Raw genomic sequence first — 17,861 nt, 5'->3', positions numbered from 1 at the left:
GGTCTTCTCCATCAGGCTGTTTGGATGACTGACTGCTACACATAAGTCTCAGTGGTGTTCAACGCGAACTCGCTGATGCCAGTGATTGGTTGCAGTGCTCCGGTGTGTCACCACCGCAGCATGTAGCCAAAGCCAAGCGGAATGCGATGACGTTGAACCGGCAGGGAATTGCAGTCAGTGAGTATAACTTTGTTAGTTTTTGATCATTTCCTGCCCTTTCTCCAATTCTTCATATCTCAGAGCAATGACTTATTATCTCAGAATACAGATTTATTATCTAAGAGCACTGAGTTATTATCGCACAGTGCTAACTTATTATCGCACAACCCTGCATTATTATTTCCAACAGGGACTTATCTCATAGAGGTGATCTAGTATCTCTGAGCACTAACTCAAGTTCTGAGAGCTCTAACTTCTTTATGTCAGAGCACTGACTTATGATCGGATGGCTCTGACTTATTTCATGGCTCTGGGTTTATTATCTCAGGGCTCTGACGTCTTATCTAAGTGCTGTAATTTATTATCCCAGAGTGTTAAACTATTATTTCACAGCTCTGGGTAATCTCATAACTCTTAGTGCACTGGGCTATTATGTCAGAGTTCGGATTTATTATCTCAAAACATCAACTTTTAATTATTTTTCCAGGATTCCCACACACTTGCATAAATAACATTTGTAAACTGTATGCAGGAACTGTTAAAGAGTTGTCCCACTTGTAGCTGTTTTGCTGCAGGAAGCAGATCGCTCCATATGTTTTGCAGTGGCCCGGGTTGGTACTGCAGGCTGAGTCCTATTGAATTGAATGGGACTTGGGCTGCAATACCAACCTGGGCCACTGTGCAATGTCAGAGAGATGTCTGCTTCCTGAAGCAAAACAGCTAGAAGTGGGGCAACTCCTTTAAAGTAATGTTTTGTTCACATCACCATTGGGGTTTCCGATTTCCTGCTTTATTTATGGAAACAGAAAAATTGAATCTTCTGTCTGAATACATACATGTTATGGCAGGATTGAACAACGCCAAACAAATCCCATTGACCCTAATGGGGTCTATTTGGTTTCCTTTATGGTGTCTTGAATAATCCCAGACAAAATAGCTCAGCATGTTGTGCTATTTTAATCTGCATTTAACAAGATTCGCTCTCTAATGGACGCTCTGAACGGAGCCTCGAGTGGGGATGTGAACAAGCCCTAAATCCACCACCCACTTGGAGCAGAGATAGCCCATTGTATCACTAGGAAATCCTTCACTCCTCAATAAAGGCTGCATTCTAATGAATACTAGTCAAGCCTGCACAATGACTGCCTGGACATTAGAACATTGCCGCTTTACCTGACTGTAGGCCAACCCTAACAATAATACATCCCTAATAATATGTCTGTGCATTAGAGTATATTCCCATCGTCTAATACCCAGATGCTGCTACTGTGTGGAATCATTTAGTACTTAGAACCTACCGGCTAATCTGTCTCTTGGCTGGAGACTCTTCAGTTTTTAGACATAAAATATGGGATTAATAACACTTTAAGGGTTTTTCCTACTATTTAAACTTTCTTCAAAACCCCTCTGTCCTTTCTGGTTGCTGCTGACCAGGACATGTGACTACTGCAGCCAATCAATAGCTATAATAGGTCCCTGCTGTGGTCAGTGATTGGCTGCAGTAGTCACATGTCCTGGTCAGCAGCAACCAGGAAGGACAGAGGGGTTGTGAAGCAATTTTAAGTTGTGGGAAAACTCCTTGCAGATTATCACTATTTTTGCATAATCTCATTGAAAGGAAAATGTTAAGATACATAATTTACTTGCAGTACAGGAAAGTCTATGAGGAGCCAACATGTGCACTATAGTCTACATATGGGACACAGTGGTAGCTGAAGTCTCAGCACATAATAGATAAACCTCTCTATAGCTCCCCCTGGAGGTCACTTATTAAGAGGAATGATCCGAGCCAAGCGTCTGCCATAGAACAACACGTATCAGTTTACTTGCAAGAACAATCCCTTGCATTCTTATTTTTGTACACTAGATGTCACTAGCTTTCTAAAGCCTTATCCCCATAGAAAAAACAAAACAAAAACATTCTAAGGTCCAAAGTGATTGCATCTACGGGACAACTATCATCTGAATAGTCACTAAAGTGTACGAACAACTGTTACTTGTGTGCTTTGACGCAATACAATTGTTGTTCATTTATTGTTCAAGCCAATACTGCAAAGTGTATTGGCTAGCTATGGAAAGACAAAAGATTAATGGATAATAATTAATAAACCAGCAACTATTTTTAGGAGCACTGAAATTAAGCGACTAGTGAACAAATTCTTCTTCGTCGCCCAGTTGGTGGCCGTGTTTAGACAGAAAAAAATATTGCTTATATTCACGCTGTCAAGCGACTATTCAAATGATAGTTGTGCCGCGTAAAGCACCATAAATTCTGCTGCTGTTTCTATTGAGGGGGTCCCTGGAGGTTAGTCATGAGCTGTCATGTATTTCTGTAAGCGTGAATCGTGTTAAAGTGAATATTCATCCTTGAATACTATGTTGCTTTTTTTCAACATAGTTTCAAAAATTCAATGCTGATTAGTTTTTGCATATACCTGCACAGTGGTGAGAGCTCAGCTTTTCTGTTACAAAGTTCCAAATTCCCTGTATAAAGGTGGAGATAAAGGATTCAATTCATCCAGCCTGCAGCCACCACTAGGGGGAGCTCAAGAGCATACTGCATACTGTTTATACATTCAAATCAACCATGACATAGTATGCAGTAATCAGGGGATTTAGAGCTCTGTATCCTAAAAACAGCTCTGATCACTATAAAGATCTATTTAAAAAATGAGACAGACTTAGAAATAGAGCGTGTCTCAACATTTTAAGACTCTCCGCCATGAACTGAACAACAAATGATAATTCGGTCGTTTATCGTTCAGTTTATGCAGGCATAAAAATCAGACGACAATCGGCCCGTGTAAACAGGCAGTCGTTCATCTATGAAGGACCCCCCACTGACCGTGAATGGAGGTGGGCGGCTGGAAGTGATCTCCGGTGAGCTGGGCCTCTATTCACTGCCCGACTATCCCTCCTGTGTGAAAGCACAGTACTGATAATGGGAATTCTACAATCGTCCTATGTAAAAGGTCCCTAAATTTGCTGGATTTACATTGCCTTTATGACACAATTGCAGACAATGGCAGGCAGTGTTCTGTGGGTGATACAAAAGATTCATGAGAATGCAGCCTATCCATTTACCATAGAAGTCATGGAGGCAAGAGGCCCTTAGAACCTCATGTCTCCAGTCCCAGAGAATTGATTATTGATGCCTTTGCTGTGTTCAGAGGACAGACCTACACTATAGCATAATCTATACTATGCTGACTATGCCAAGCGCACGTCCTACGTAGAACAGTATGGAGTATACAGCAGCCGCGAACGACACTAGAGCGCAAACCTGTGCATATACATAGAGCTACTCGTAATGACTGACACTAGTGAGCCACAGAAGTTTCGCCCATATATATATAGGATTTAGAAGCAGGTTGGATAAGATCACCCTTCTATGTGTGCGAGTCTTCCACCGAGGAGAGCTTCTGTAGAGCGGTTAAACGCTGTATTGTGACACCTTCATTCTAGAATGGATGATTTCATTGTATGAGGAGTGGGGGAGTCATCATCTGAACACTACGCTGCAATAGCCTCCCACACAGATGTCATCTCTCTGCAGAGTTCTTGTCTGGTTGTTCATCCCTATGGTGATAGAGCAATACATGCCATAGACTCCCTCCTCTGCAGTGTCTCCTTAAAGGGAACCTGCCACCAGGATGCCCTATCAAAGTTAAAGTAATGCTGGCAATTGCCTCTGCTAAATAGACTTTGGAGTGCCCATCAGGCGGTTAGATGTGAGCCCCACACCTCGACTCCTTAGATTCTTCAAGGGATGCTGGGAGGGGAGTAATGTTACCCCTTTTGCTCCGTTGAAAGGCTACGAAAGGAATCATAAGCCTCCTGGATGATTTTTTGGGGGAGGCTGTTTTTGGGCTTTTTATACCTACTACTAGACCATCATTATAAGGGCATCGGTAAAGTGCCCAAAAGTCAAGGGATTCGTTCCATCAACAGGTTTCCTCTAAGAATTGGTTTGCACTAACTTCAAAGTACACAACTTGTGGTTACCCTTTCTGCACAGAGGGTGTCATATTCTGAGCTTGCCTCTATGGTCACTGCATATCCCAAAATGTATTTCCATATGTTACCCGACATAAAGCACTTAAAGTTGGAGGAGAGCAGAACCTAATGAAGACATAACTCACCCCAACTCTACCTTAGTGACGTTTTCCTTGCCTTGTAGCAATAGCATAGGAGCGTGTCTAGCCAGTCCTGCCTTCAGACAAAAATGGCTTCCCATCTATGTGACCTTGTGTGCATCTTGTGGTTAACACCCGGCCACATACAACCCTAGTGATCACTGTCTCCCGGGCAATCTGTAAATCTGCGGGGAAACATTCTCTTGGTGTTGGTGGGGATTTCGCCTGCTCTTTTAGTTTTGTTATGTTTTTGGCCAATCTTCTTCCGTCAGTACTCTCTGGTTTGTGAGTTTGCTCGTTGTTTTGCGTTGATTATTATTGCACTAAGTTTGACTGCACTGCACTGCACTACTGACAAGTCATTGCACAGGCCGAGAGGTAGAGAGCAGAAAGGAGTTGTTGTTGATGATGTGATGGTTTAAAAAGTAGCTACAAAGCTGAAATGGGTTGAGCCCACTTAAAGTATAAACTGATCTTCCTAGCTGTAACCACAACTTATTGCCTTCCTTTCCTGTAACAATATACACACATATTTTCAGTATAGGTGAAAGGAAAAACTCTCTTCAGTACTGAAAGCAGAATGGTCATAAACAAACCTTCAGTTTGGCTATGGACATTAGAGGACAGTTTACCATAACATACAATTTTGATCGATTTAGCCAACTGGTGGATGATTCAAAGTTTTTGAGACATTGGTCTTGGACTTGTTAACTTTTTGATGATAGTAAGCCTTGTATGGTGGGCACCATAGGCCTACCTCAACATACTCGGTTCTATCAGCTGATCAACCATTTGTCCATGAGTAATGTTGATTAAATCGAATCAGCAGAACCATGCTTTGGGTTAAACTTTGCTAAAAGATCGGTTCGGCACAAACCTGAACCGAGCTTTTAGCAATGTTGTAGCCTAAACAGAGTTCTGCTGATTCATTTTGCTCAACACTAGTCCTGAACACTGGTGCATATCTCTAGTGTGTTATACAGGGCTTTTATGGCTCTTAGTGTTAAACACCAGTTTTGGGGGATTTGGTGAACTTCTATTCAGCTCAAACTAATTCAGACCGAAAAGTTGTTTTTGCAAAAAATTAGTGAACCAGCCGCTGGTTCACTAATGAACAACCAGTGCTTCCTCTAATATCCGTGGCCAACTTTAGGTTCTGGGGTGTTTGATGAGAGGTCAACATATTTGACATCCTTAGCATAAACCCCCATGTTGCTTTACCTATAATACAAGTATACTAACCCGTCAAGATGCCATCTGATTCTTAAGATGTTGTGTTTTTACGATACAAAAGTTGCATTCGTGCTTCCTGAAACAGATGAGAAAGTGCTCCTCACCAGGATGGGAACCGGTGCCTATGTTAGTGACTGAGATGGTGGTGGGGTTGTGGGGAGACGAGAACAGCAAAACGATCTGTGAGCCAGTATTAAATCTTCTTGGAGGAATACCCCCTCTTGATTGCTGTGCACTGTGGACCTCACAGACCTGTTACGATGTATTTCAGAATGATGGTGGCTGTATTTACTGATCTGTGACGCATTCTACGTGACAAAGTTACGTTATCGAGAAAGACGTTCAATTCTAATCATAGAGACCACCATTCAATTCAAGAGATCTCTACCAGAATTCTCCACCAGTGTCCCGTATCATCTGGAAAGTAGGACATTGGTCCATTTTGAAACAACAGCCATAATATCATCGTAGGCACACTTGTCCAGATTAGCCAATCAGACTTAAAGTGAGACAAAAATGAGGCTTGTACTGCAAGTATTAAGAATATGTTTAGTAGAGGTCTCAGCCTTATGCTTTCCTTGAGACATTAAGCTCGTATATTACAATGGCTGCTTGCTGCAATATCCTACTGAAATCAGGCGGAAAGTCACTCGCCTGGAGAGGTGGGATCCCACGCCCGCAATGCTGTGATTAGATTTGCACTAGACTCAAATACTCTTCACCTGGAGCTACAGAAGGATTCACCTACACTCACTATGTGGATGGTGCGGCTTGGAGGAACAGACTGATGGCCTATTCTTGGGTTGTCATCTGTGCATTAGTAACCTTGTGTTAGGTCGTAATTTTTTTTTCCACTCGCCCACTATTCATCTATCATTCATCTATTGTCGTTTCACTTTTTATTTTTTACGACAGGCCAGTATCTGGATAAAACTTTGGATTCTCACAATATACATATATATAACACATACGCCAATTAGGCTCCAGTCCACTGCTTGCTGTCGTTTACATTCTCTTTGTCTCAGCTGAGGAGGGGGGGGGGGGAGAGGTCTTCTTTTGATGTGAGTTATTATCGGCTTGTTGGCGTCTGCTTTTTTATTTTTTTCATATTGAGAGGGTTTAATTGTGTGCAAATAATGAAGCATTGCACTTTTTCCCCTTGTAAATAAATTAAAACCTAAAAAAAACAAAAAATTACAGGGGGAATAATCTATAGTTGTTCGTTTCTTGCAATGAGTTGTAAAAAAAAAAATTTTCAAAAAATTTCAAGTAAAAAAACAAAAATTGTGGAGTTTTTGGAAGTTGACCAAACCGTGACTCTAAATATTTTGGCAACTAAATAAGTCTGGTGCTGATGTTGAGGGGGAAGTGTCACTCACTCGTCGTATGTTTACCCCAGGCAGTGTCTATATAGCAGATGTATTTATTTGTTGTTTCTCTGGAAGGGGGATTCCGCTTACTTCATGAACTTCGTAGACGTTTACCAAGGAGGAAACCACCTTACTGCCTTGTTGTATTAGTCACAACACCTTGTAAATCCACAGGCTGGACTGCGCCACAGCGGTTGAGCCAAAGAAAAAAAAAAGACCAAAATCCTTCCTGGTCTCAGTTTTTGTTTCTAGTTCTATATATATTGTACTTTTTTTTTTAATATAATATATTTTGGCTAGATGTAAAGCGACGTGAGCTACGACACCCCTCCCTCCTCCTGTCAATCACTGTCCGTACAGCATCACTAATCTCACTAAAGCGCTAGTTATTGGATAGATCAGATTTTATTTTAGTTTTTTTTTTTAATAACTTTTTTTTATTACTAACACCGTTCCTCGTATTTAATCTTTACAAGCAGTATCAACCGTTCATGTGAAAAGCGATCACTTAAAAAAGAAAAAAATGCGTAATTTTTTTTTAGTATATTTTTAGATTTTATTTTGGTCTTTTTTTTTTTATTTTTCATATTATTGATATGTAATTCTACTGTAGACCAAATATTAGAGTGGAGGCTGAATTTCAGGCAAGAGGCAGATAACCTATTAAGATGCAACGCGCAAACGTGCTACAAGTATCCTTACGAAGCCTTATTGATTTGTTTTATTTTTTTTCTTACAGTGGGCTGCTAGTCGGGGGTCTTGCCCACTTGGCAGCCAGGAGGCGCTTACCAGTTCTAGGGGGATTTTTCAGTACAACACTAGTTCATTTTTTTTTTGTAATCATATAATCATTTTATTATATTATGGTAATTTCCTTCAGTAACGAGGCAGAAGCGCATTGCAGGTTTTGACGACTATCGGGGTGGGGGGGTTGACAATAGAGGAAGGCCTTTGTGTTTAGACAATGCTTTGAGTTTGTTTATTTTATTGTACATATACAGCATATATCTTTTAGCTTTTTTATATCATTTAATAGGAAGATGTTATATTTGTCAGATGACGATGCACTAGAGAGTGTGTTTGGTACCGTGCTGCGGTTATGTCTTGGAGACTGCGTCTGATGTCGTGATGGCTTGAGGGGTTGTAGAGGGCACGGCCATGGTCATGTCTATTGGCACCTTATGGTTTTGCAAAAATTTCCTACAGTGCATGATATCACTTCCAGGCTATGAAAAAAGATTTCACGATGGACGATAATAAAATTGGCTTGGAAGATTCTCCATCGAAATGTTTTTGTCTCGAGAACAATGGCAGTTGTATAGATAAGCTCTGTTCATGTTCTTCTGAATTTAGATATATGGACCACCATAGTGACCTCACAGTGAGAAGGCAGCGGGAGACTGCCATCTTCGAGAAGATACTGCCCCCACCTCCCAAAATGCAGGCAGAGGAGATGCAGCATCTTCTCGGGCTTAACTATATAACTATGCTACAAATTCGACTGGAGAATCTCTTTAAACCTCTAAATGTTCTTATGAAGCTCAAGTCAAATGTGATTGTAAAAAAAAAAAATTAATTAAAAATTATCTCCCACCTCTAGTAATTATTCATCTCTTGGTGCTGACTCATCGAATCTAAAATTTCACTTTTACCGTTTCGATTATTTTAGCACTTCAGTATTAACGTTTCTCAATCCATGGTGCTAAATGTTTTTTAAATCAGATTGAAGAATAATGGTGCAGTCATTTTAAAACATATTCCAATCCCTGGAACTGCAGTGAAAGTTTGTGAACCCCTGGTTACTAAAGAAAAAAATGTCCAAACCAAATTGTGACCCAGGAGGTTCCAAATAAGAACAGGTGGATTGGAAAATTTTTGCAGGTCCATTTTTTTGATAATTTAGCAAAAACATTAAAAAAAGGTTTCTGTAATTGATCTTCTTTTTCATTGCCTGGTCACAGTTTGAGTGGGGTGTTTGACAGCGTCCATGCAAACCGTAAGCCCCAATCCCTGGGCTGGGAGCCTGCAATGCGAAAATAGGGTCACTTTACCACACATCAACAAAAATATATATATGTATTCATACAGTGCGCCCTTGACTGAAATTGTCGTGAACTGAGAACTGACAGAATTTTTTTTTAAGGAAGGAATCCTATTTTTTGTGTAATATTTTCTATTTTGAATGCATTTTATTGGTATAAGACTGTTTTGTTTTGTTTGTTATAATTCTCTTTGGTGAAGGCATTAATAAAAAACAAAAAATCTAATAAAAAATTTAAAATTAAAGGAGAGAGACAATTTGAAACAATCTATGTTTGCCCTTATGGATATGCTGCATATCTGAGATATTAAAGCTGATTTGTCAATGAGTGTTAAAGATGGGGTAAGAATTTTTTCTTTTTTGTACGTGTTAAGATAATATTTGTATCCACTGCTGTTAATTTTGTGTTGAAAAGGAACGTAGAAAAGGGATTGTTGTGTTTTCAAGTTTAATTTTTTTTATTAAGAAGAATATTATTTATGAGATGTCAAACACTGGACTTTCAGTTTAAAGCGTTAAGAAAAAAAAAAGATTTCCATTTTAATATCGAGCATCGGTGTCCCTGCCAAATCTCCCTTAGCTTCTGATCATTTCTATTTTATAAACATCAAATGGAAAAAAAAATCTTCTCTCTTTTTGTCACCATGAGAGGATGTTTTTGAAATTGGTATAGAAGTTTGGAAATTTAACAAGGAGAGAAAGGAGGGGACATCATGACATTCAAACACAAAAATTTCCATATATAGAGGAGTTGAGCAGCGGAAACCCACGTACCATAGTTCCTTCTCCATCTCGACCTATCACCACAACCAAATTCAAAGTCATTTGGATATGAAACCGTAGGCTTCACCCTTCATTACTAGATCACAGAGCACAAAAATAGCACTTGACGTGCATATTAGTTTCGAGGTTTACTTCCTTCTTTATATACAAAATCCCTCACCATGCATACGATTTCTAGTATATGTGCCTTTGTTTCTGCTTTTATAAAGTATCCAGACTGGGGCGTCATTGCCCCTTCTCTCTGTTATAGCTACCGTCTTTCTTCTCGAAGCAGTTAACACAATGCTACTGCATTCAAGCCTTGGAACACAATTTTGCTTGGTAAGGATGAGGCCTGAATGTCCCTTAAGCCCTTGCCTAGAAGATAAGGGACCTTGCCACTACCTTGAAAGTCCATTAGTTCCCATCATGATATATTTATTTTTGTATTATAGACATAGAGTGTGGCCTTAAACTCATTCCCTCACCTCAACAGCTCATCTCTAATTGATGTTCAATTCACCTTAATTTCCATGCATCGATATCGGACCCAGGGTGTAAAAGGATTTAATAGACAGCAGGATAGTTTTATGTTCCGTATAGTTGATAAGTGCTTCCTACTACAGGTGTGGGCCCCAAGCAGCCCCAAAAATATTACCCAAGTTTTTAAGACTTACAAGACTTCATCACTGCCAGAATGATGTTTTATCTTTCTTCACTGTGAATACTGCCTCCTTCAAGACTTGAATATATACTCTCCGCTCACTTCAGTTTTACTCGTCCATTTTTTCTAACCTTAGTTTCATTCCAAATGACTTTGTGATCGATTCAAAACCAAATTCGTGATGGAGAAGCTTTTCTAGTGATCATAGCCCTTGGTCTGTGTGCCCTAAGTAATAGTCCTCCCCTTGACCTTTCTGATATAAAGTTACACAAAATTATCCAAAAAGATAAATAATATTCATAGACCTTTCTAATATTTATTAATATTTATACTAGAAGTCAATTGCCAAGAGCCGAGTCCTGCGTAGAGCTTGGCACAAGAGGCACCGCCATGGGTACTTTACACACCCCACAATAAGCTTCTGAAACTGGGACCCACAATATGATATCTGCTTTTCACAAATATACGATTAACTCATATACATCGTTCATGAATTTTTCAATTAGAAAATAACCAAATGAGGACTGATGACTATTCACCAGGCCAGAGTGGGATTCCCTGCTTTCTCAACTCCTCTCCAAAGCTATTTATCTAAACCCAAACATTACAGATTCCTTCACGAATAGTCCAGAATGAGGTAACAACCTCCAATACCGGATCACACACTCAGAAAAAAAAAAACTAAAGCATTTGCACCATAACTAAGCAACAAGCAGCACTATCTACTCACTAGTCATCCACTTGCAGTCCATAGCTGCCATCTTCACACGTTGTGTTAATATTTCAGTACAGAGAACAATGTTAGGAAGAAAACAAGGAACTGTGTGTTTCTAAGGAGAAAAAAAAGATATACAAAAATCAAATAAAATGGTCGGAGCATTACAAGACAAGACAGCCGCATCTATTCAATAACTGTTTCTTTTGGTACTGTTCAATTCACTTCCTCTTTACAAGTGGTGTTTAGGCAGCATATATGTATATGTACCAGTGTATACATATATACTGTGTGTATGTCTTTCTATATACATTTCTGTATTCTGTGTGAGTTGACATGTATATATTTGTATTTAAAAGAGAAAAAAAAAGAATTGGTTAAAAATAAGCAGAACATTTGAAGGTAATTTATCCATTGGTAACAGCACGCTATCCGTGGTTTCATTGGTTGATACAAAGCTTACCAGTAACTCTTGGCCTGCCTTAAAAAAAAAAAAAATGAAAAAAACTTGTTTTTGGTTCTATAACGAGGGTGTGGTGGGTGATGCGTGAAAGTGGTTGTGAAATTAATAAGAAAACCTTCTCAAAGCACCTTATTACGGCACGGAACGTGTCATCGTTTCTTATGTTACGCACCTTATACACGTGAAAGTGCTGGAGTGTCGCACTCATGTTATGTATACTTCTCCTGTCTGGTTTCAATTTTTTCTTCAAAAATCACAGTCATTCCAGATTTTTTTTCAAATTTTGTGATTTTACCATCGGCCATTTGATAGTGGGATACCAACGTTCTTGTAGCACCCTGCCTATACATGACCCTGTGAGGGCTGAAGGATTTTGTGTCATCAGGCAGATGTGTTCTATCTACAGGCCACATGGGCCGGAATTTAGTTGCAAAATTCAGTAATTGCAGGTTTTGCTACATCAGCGGCCTGAATATAACAACCAGTTAGGTTAGGAAATGAAAAATACGAAGGACTATATAACAGCATCTATTACAAGAGAGCTCTGGGCGACATAAGAAGGAACTGAGCTATTACCTCGGGTGTCTGATATAAAATGTCAAGGCTCTGAGATTGTATTCGAGTTGTACAAAGGCAGAGTTTTAAAATGTTCAGGTTTCACAGATTAAAAATCAGGAAATATTATCTCACCGTTGTCCAAAAAAATAGCTGAGCTTTGAAATGTTGGGCTTGGAGATTTAAAAATTCTGACCCTGAGATGGAAAATCAGAGCTGTGAGATAAAAGGTCCTAACTTTGGGATAAAAATCAAGACCCTTGTATAAAAAAGGACCATTATATAAAAAGTCGGAACTCTGAAATGCAAATTCAAGACCCTGAGAGAAAAAGTCAGAGCTTTGAATTAATATCTCAGACCCTTTTTATGAATTCCTTTAAGGGGCGTCCAGTGCTCTTGCTCATTTTATGCGATGCTTAGAGGAGATTTTACTTCATTTAAGAAGCACTTACTACTCACAAGAGTGAAATTTAATTCCCCCCCTTCAAAAAAAAAAAAAAAAAGGGGCAAGTCCATCCATTATAATAACATCAGCCATCAACCTATTGGGATGGACGGCCCTCTATTTGCTTGTGTGTGAGGTCTGGTAATGCACCACCCCCAACCCAAACACCCCGCTATGTTATTACATCTTTGTCAAAAGGCAGGCCAAGAGTCCTGAGTCGAGAATGAAACTTTTTCATTTTCTATGTTTTACTTCTCTTGTAATTGTTTTTGCAATTTTTTTCAGTAACATTTGTCAATGGTGGAGAGAAAAAAATATGCGAACAGAATAAATATAAACTTTTAAGATTAAAAAGAAAAAATAATAAAAAATAAGAAATGCATACGCCTTTTTATCAAGTGCTTTAAACTATAGAATTACTACACACATCCTGACAGCTTTTTATTTCCACAGTGGCAGAACCCTTAAGGCCATCTACTATTAGCCTCTTATCTTTCTCACCTATATTTACCTGTGATTTGTATTTGTTATTTAAACAGGACAAAAAAAATATAAAAAAAAGACAACAAAAAAAGAACATAATTGTAGCGCTTCAATATTCTATTATATTACTATTGTGACATTTTTTGAATACTGTGAAAGTTTATCTCTTGCATATACTTTATACAGAAGTATTACGCCTTAAATACGAAAAAAAAAAACTTTTACAAGTTTTCTGTTCTGTGTGGAAGAAGTTATCGATGTTGCTAAAGAATGATGTTTTTTTTGTTTATTTTTTTTTAAATGTTACCAGCACTTTTTGTAAGTTTCACTTTCTGAGGTATTGTAAATTCACACTGTTTGTGAAGTTTGAATATGAAGGAAGAATAAAACAAAAATGAAAACAATTTACGTCTCTCTGTAATCTGTATAATATGAAAAATATGGACCATATAGAAAATATTGTTGGTTGCCTGATAACAAGGCTTGGGGGTCGGGTGGGAGGAAGGTTATCCTAAGGCTTTTACTTTCAGAGGTTTCAGGATGATTTTCACCTCCGGCAGACTGATAAAATGACACCCAGCACATTACTATCGTTGACACCTCTCATCATGTCTACAAAAACATATGATCACATAGCATCATTGCCAGAACTGAAGAGACCAAAAATCTTCATGTTCCAGATACCAGTAAACATACGTAAAATGGCCTGATTAGGTGCAGGGGTGATTATATACCTGTCTTCTAAACACTTAGGGACATCTCACAACTTTATGGTGGTTTCACATCTGCGTTGCAACCTCCGTCTGGAGGTTCCGTCACAGATGTGACTGAAAATGGCAGAAGAAAAAATGCTGCATGCAGTGCTTTTTTTCCCGTCATGTAGCACCTTTTTTCCATCCAAAAGCTGGCCAGCTCAGCTATAATAGATAAACCCTATTATAGTCAATGGGGTTCGCCCGGCGTTGTTTGGTTTTGTCTAGAGACAGAACCATTCACCCACGGGGATCCCCCTTTCCTGCTCCTCGATTGGAACAGGAAAGCGGAATTCCCAGTACGGATGGGAAAGCAGCCTTAGTGAATGAAGAGAGGGGCACCTTAGTCCAGTGACACATGAATATATTGCTTTGATGGTTAATCTGTTTTTATTGAAGATTTTGTTACATACAGCGATAAAAGGAAAAATACAAGGCACCCAGGTGTTAGGAAATCCTTTACATAAATCCAAATACTTACAGACAGGATTAACAAAAACAAAAAACCAAAGGCATAAAAATCAAACAAGAAAAGACAATAACAATGCAGGTATTTGAGTCTAGCATAAATCAACCTAAAACCAAGAAACGATACCATCACTCTAGGTAACAGAAATTAACCCAGCTGTGTTTATAGAAAAACTACTAAATCAGGACAAGAACACAAAACTGAAACACAACATACGAGGGGCTGCTGATAAGTCTTTGGCTTTACCCAAAAAGAAACGAGATAGGAAGATGAAACTTTACATTTATTCCACATCCTCTCCACTGATGCCAACACACTTCTTACATCGGTATTCCAAGTTCTGTAAGCCTTGCAAAAAGAAGGATTTGGGTTGTGCCTCAAACCAGTCATCCGTAGCAGCCATGGCATCAGACATGGTGTGAAATTTGGTACCCTTGAGGTGTTTCTTTAAGTTTGGAAACAGATGATAGTCTGAGGGAGCTAGATCTGGTGAATAAGGTGGGTGGTCAACCATCTGGAAGCCTAGCTCCACCAGTTTTGCCGTGGTCGCTTGTGCAGTGTGAGCAGAGGCATTGTCTTGCGGAAACAAGATTCCTTTGGACAGCTTACCGCACCTTTTGGCCTTCAAAGCTGCCTTCAATTGGTCCAAAGTTCAATGTAATACCTTGCATTGATGGTGGAACCATTTTGAAGGTAGTCCACTAGCAGCATGCCCTCCTTATCCCAGAACACAGAAGCCATCACCTTAGTGGTTGATTTTTGCACCCTGAACTTCTTTGGGCGAGGAGAACCACTCTTTTGACTGCTGCTTGGTTTCAGGGTCATACAAATAAATCCAGGTCTCATCCATAGTGACCAGTCGATCCAGGAAGTTCTTATCAGTCCGGAAACGCTAACAAATGGACCGGAAAGTTTTCACTCGATGCTTTTCTGATCTGTTATCAAACATTTGGGGACCCACTGTGCAGATAGCTTCTTCATGTTTAAATGTTCATGGATAATGACACAAACACGTTCACCAGAAATCCCCATGATGTCTGCTATTCCTGCAGCTGGAATTGGCCGATTCTCCAGTATAAGGTTGTGTGCAGCATCGACGATCTCCGGAACAAAAACCTCTCTCGGGCGTCCAGGACATTCCTCACCATTGGTGCTGAAGTGGCCCGTTTTAAATTTGGCAACCCAGTTCTTAACTGTAGAATATGAAGGGCATTGATCCCCCAATGTCTGCGACATATCACCATGAATATCCTTCGCCGACTTTCCTTGTAGAATCAAGAATTGTATCGCTCCTCTTCTCTCATTTGCTGTGAATATCACCTTAGACTCTGCCAATTTGTTTTCTCGCGTGCCTAGATCACTGTTGCCATAAGCTACAAACACAAAATTTTGAAAACCTATATTAGACACATAAGGCTTTCATGTGATGTAACATCCGTTACCATAGAAACGAAGAAAGAACACAAAGCCAAAGACTTATCAGCAGTCCTTTGTACAAGACAGATGGGAAGAAGAAAAAGAAAGGGGGAGAGAGAGAAGAGAAATGAAACGAGGAAAAGAAAAAAAGAGGGGGGAATTTGTGATATTAATATTTATTTCAGTATTTATTCCCTAAAAAATAACTGATAATCTGAGGTCTGCTGGAATGCAATCTAAGGTTGCCATGTATTGTAGAAAACCGAGGGATCCTCTAAGTCATCAGCAATTAGTTCCTTCATGCTCATAATAGTATTCAGTTCACAAACCCACTCAACAATTGAAGGGGCTTGATTTGTCCTCCAGTGTCTGGGGATGTCCGCTCAAGCCGTGGTTAAGAAATGTCGGATCACATCTTTCTTAATAGATGCAAATGAGCCAGGTAGGATAGAGAGCAAAGCAGTATGAGATAGAGGATCTATCACTCGCCCGCTTACCTTATTAATAAGATGAAAGATCTGATCCAGAAGGGTTTGAGATGACGTTGCAGAGGTGAGGAGTTCAGAAAGAGTTTTTCGAAAGACATTAGAGGACCTGTGCGGAGGGAGTCTCCACGCAATGTCTGGTAGTAGGATGAAAGTTGGGGATAAGACATCATGGGAGATGAGTCTCCAGATTAGCAGACTTCAGTTTTGAATGAAATAAGAGAGGATTCTTACAGTGTGATAAATCCGGGTATCATGCGAGGCCTTCCAAAAGAGAAAGGATGCTGCATTTAGGCCAGAAGGGAACACACAATTGCGAAAAATAGGAGTAAGGGGACCTCTCCATTTCACAAGAGTGCCCATATTTACTACTTTATTTCATAAATCAAGGAATATAGTGTAGAGAAAAAAAATTTGCAATTTCCCTGCCACCCCAAACAAATCTACAAGCTGAGTGTAGACTTAAAAGAAAAAACGGACTGGTAGCCTGAACCAAAAAATTAGCATTGGAACTCACCTGGTGTGGTGGTCTCGCTGCGGGTATAGGGCGGTCCACCATACCTGTAAACCGGGTGCGCTTGTAGTATAATTTCTGTTTGGTAGAGAGGGTCCCCATCTGTTCCAGGACATCCAATGAGAATGGAGGTTGCAGATGTGAAACACTCGGACCCAGTGGAAGAAGTAGTGGAATGAGGATAAAAAACACACGGTGTTCAAGGACAAGCAAAGCAAAAAGGGATGTAAGATTTACTTACAGGAAGCTCGTCAGAAACAGAGTTCCCCGCTGAGCTCTGTAAATCCAAGTTTACTTGTAGAAAAGTAATGGCAGGCAGTCATGACTTGAGGTTTTCTATAGGGGATATTAATTCATAAAACAGCCAAAGTACAGCAATAGGGATAAAACTGCACTGTGTTTTGGGAGTCAAAATAGCTTTTTCCCCTTTCTCAAACAGATGTACTGTATTACAGTAACATATATTTGCACAGTCAAATGAAGCAGAAAGGCCCAGGACGCCTCCTGGCGACTTACAAATACCTGATCTTTATTGGGGAGATATCAATTACCAATCGCAAGAATGGTGTTGTTCAATCGTAGCTTTAGAAAATGGAACCTGCCCTCTGAGTCTATCAGAGTGCCCAATACCTCGTAACTTAATGATCTATTGATGGTGATTGGTACGTCTTTGGATATGGAGTCCAGATTGGTACTATGGAACCAGTAAGTGTAATATCTGTCTCGTATGGTGGGAACATGTCTAGTTCTGAAATAGGTTTCCTGAAAAAGAGCAACATGTACCTTCTGTTTATGCCCTTGATATAAAACTTGATGGAGCTTTTGAGGAACGTTCAGCCCTTAAGAGAGTTAAAAGAGCAAAAATGAATTGGGGCCACAATGAGGGAAGGGGAAACGAAGAAAGGAAAGAATAAAGAGGCAAGAAAAGAAAAAGAAGGGAAAGACTAATGAGAAAGGTAAGGGTAAAAAAGTATTGAAAAATCCAGGTAAGTTACAAAAGGTGGGGGAAGACACATAACAGGTAAGTAACACTCCAGGGAACTAATCCTAAAGGGAGGTCAAAGATGACCAATAATAATAGACAAATCGGCAAAATAGAACCCCTATAAGTGGGGACAGATGGACAGATAAACATCCATTGTAGAAAACACAACTACCCTAAGACTGTTGTAAAGAAATACATTATAATGCAGAGATAA

This window comes from Eleutherodactylus coqui, chromosome 4 (assembly GCF_035609145.1).
Source record: "Eleutherodactylus coqui strain aEleCoq1 chromosome 4, aEleCoq1.hap1, whole genome shotgun sequence".
NCBI lineage: Eukaryota > Metazoa > Chordata > Amphibia > Anura > Eleutherodactylidae > Eleutherodactylus > Eleutherodactylus coqui.
The sequence above is the reverse complement of the archived record's forward strand: the minus strand, read 5'-3'. Positions refer to the sequence as shown.